Source organism: Protobothrops mucrosquamatus, unplaced genomic scaffold, assembly GCF_001527695.2.
Source record: "Protobothrops mucrosquamatus isolate PMUCROS unplaced genomic scaffold, P.Mucros_1.0 scaffold516, whole genome shotgun sequence".
Classification (NCBI taxonomy): domain Eukaryota; kingdom Metazoa; phylum Chordata; class Lepidosauria; order Squamata; family Viperidae; genus Protobothrops; species Protobothrops mucrosquamatus.
The window spans coordinates 637,504-640,637 of NW_015386829.1; positions in this window are offsets into that span (position 1 = coordinate 637,504).

Below are 3,134 nucleotides of genomic sequence, written 5' to 3' on the forward strand. Positions count from 1 at the left end.
TTGGTGCTAGGTTAAACTGTGGCCATCGGCCAGATCCTTTGGGGATGGAAGGAGTTTGATCTTGTTTCTTTCTGAAGAAGTGAACAGGGTTTTTGTGACTGTTATCTTAGCCCACCTCTATTTTAGATCCTCCCTCCTCCTGATTTGTTAAGACCTCCCAGGAAGTAATGTGCAGTTGAGTTTTGAAGGTAGTAAAATTCTCTTTGAGATAGGCTGTGGTTCCACTGACTCTTAAGGAGGCAGAGGTTTGCCATCTTCTCAAGAGGCGACTAATGGATGCAACTATTCTGGAACCTCAGTTGATCCTAATCCAGTCACATGCTTGAAGTGAATGTTTGGCTTAGTGTTAATTGCTGCTCCAGGAGACATTCAGTTATTCCATTGCTTTCCTTTGTATTATGTTGATGCTATGGCTTGGTCTGCTGTTGAGTAGACAGTATCAAAGCCAGCTGTTTGCAGTCTCAGTATCCTCCAGCTTGCTCTGTGACTTCAGCTGTTCTGTTTTCTATTCTTGTCTTCTGGCAATGACCTCACCTTCTTGGATCTGCAGAGTCCCTTTTAAAAGTGCAGTGTGCTGCAATTCCCTAGGAAAAGCCTATAAATGGAGTAACGGAAGGAGATCTTTTGTTGTACACCTTTAAATTTACAAGACTGGCCATTTAATGTTAGTGAAAAGTATTGGCATGCCTACATTAGCCTTAAAAAGACATTTCAATAACTTGCATTACCATCTAAAAATCAGAAAATGTGAATATGTTGTCTTACACTTTGAAGCAATGAGCTTTGTAAGGTAAATGTATAGGTATGTTTCAATTTTCAGTGATAATGTGAAAATAGTGAGATATCTAAAAATGGGGGTGAGGTAAAACAGCAGAAGACAGCAAGTAAAGTAAGGAGATAAGATTCTTTAATTGACAGGATACTGCAATATAGGATCCTGGTAGTGATATTTGCAACCTTTAAACATGTAAAATCATCACCATCATCACCATCACCATTTTGCTTTAAATGAAAATGTTTGTAGCCATTTAAATGTTCAAACAAATAACCTTTTCTCTTGATAATCAGATAATTAATTTCTAATACACAAGTGAATACTTTGCAGAAATATATATATATATATATATATATATATGTATGTATGTATGTATGTATGTATGTATGTATATGTATATGTATATGTATATGTATATGTATATGTATATGTATATGTATATGTATATGTATATGTATATGTATATGTATTGAGAAAAGTAGTCGAAAAGTTACATATTCTCAACATGAATATACCCGGGATTCGCATTTTTAGTATAATTAGAGACAATATGTGTGTGTGTGTGTGTGTGTGTGTGTGTGTGTGTGTGTGTGTGTGTGTGTGTGAAAGATCTGTGTGTGTATGCGTGCATGTATGTATGTGTGCAAATGCATATGCAGCTTCAAGTCACTTTTTGACTTCCAGTAATGGTCTGAACAAGTCCGTGCAGTTTTCTTGCCAAGGTTTTTTAAAAGTGGTTTTCTGCTCCTTCCTAGGGCTGAGAGAAAGTGTCTGACACAAAGTCACCCAACTGGCTTTGTGCATAAGGCAGGACTAGAACTCAGTCTCTAGCTCAGTGCCTTAACCATTGTGTCAAACTGGCTCTCCTGCAATAGGTGAGACTATTAAAAAGATAGGGTTTCTCCTCTAAACCAGGAAGGGAATGTTGAGAATGTCGCCTCCACATTAGATAAAAAGACGGAAAGTGATAATGATACTTTTGTGGCTGTGCTCCAGTTTGTTTGACTAGCTTGCTTCAGAAGAATTGATCTGTGCTCTTTCTAACAGTATTTGAGAAAACAATGAAAACAAGGTGTGCTGAATATTCTTAATCTGATGAAGGGTAAGGAAATCACTGATGGGATACCAGATTTTGGACTCAGTGTATGCTTTTAATTGTTTTTGCAAATGTTATTTGCAGCTTTCTTATAAGCCACCGGGAGTCCTTGTGGAGTTGATAGTGTAGAAGTGCTCTAAATTAAACAAACAAATAAGTGCATATTATGTATATTCAAAAAACTTAACTCATGTAGGGTGCCAGGGATGAACTGTGCAGCTTTTCTCCTTCTACTTCTTTAGTTGATAGAAAAGATCTGCAGGAAAAATGCAAGCATATTCATCTCAGCAGGATAAAGCATTCAAAAAGAGTGCTTTGCTAAGCATATTACCATAAAGGGAGGGATCCTTTTTTAAATTAAAGTGCCCTTTCATTACACTGCAGAATCCTAATATTTAGTTTGTTTCACAGATCCATTTTGTACTTTGTAGGTTTTTCTTATTAACACATGAAAATGATCTGTGAATGTGATTATGTACTAAGAGATTATTTCTCTTGACTACTCGATTTTATTCTTTGTAGTACCATGTGACAGCACACAATTAAGCTTGATTTCCATTGATATTCTTCCAGGGTATATTGGTTTGCATTTGTTTATTCCTTTTTCATTTCTTTTAGTAATAAAATTGTATTTATTTTAATATGTCATGATAAAAGTTTTGACAACTTTTTCAGTCTTAATTATTGTGACTTTTATCTATAAAAACAAATATCCTCGAGTGTGGTATTTGTGCTTCAATGATCAAACAAAATAAATAATGACATGATGCCAGAGAGGGAGAGATTATTTTTCAACAAAGGTAGAAAAAGAGGAGACTAGAATCTAATGGTAGATCTCTAACTGGATTGCAATGATATTATCAGTGATTGATTGATTATGTGCCATAAAGTTGTTTTCAACTCCTAGCAATCACATGCTGTAAATGGATTTTTCTCCATGACAATCTATCTCTAACCTGGTCTTTCAGTTGTCCCAATGGTGTATCCATGCCACTGTAACTGAGTCCATCCATCTTGCTGCTGGTTGTTGCTTCCTCCACTTTCCCCAGCATCAGAGCCTTTTCCAGAAAGTTGTATCAATAGTAACTTCAACATTTAAAATGAAGAAAATGGAATTAACTTTTGGATGAAAAGATAAAGATTTAGTTTATTTCTCATATTACATTATGCAAATGTGCAGAGATAGCTTCCTATATTACAAGTCTGTAATTCTATATTACTTATTTACCTAAATTCACTGGGCAGTATTTATAAAAATGATTA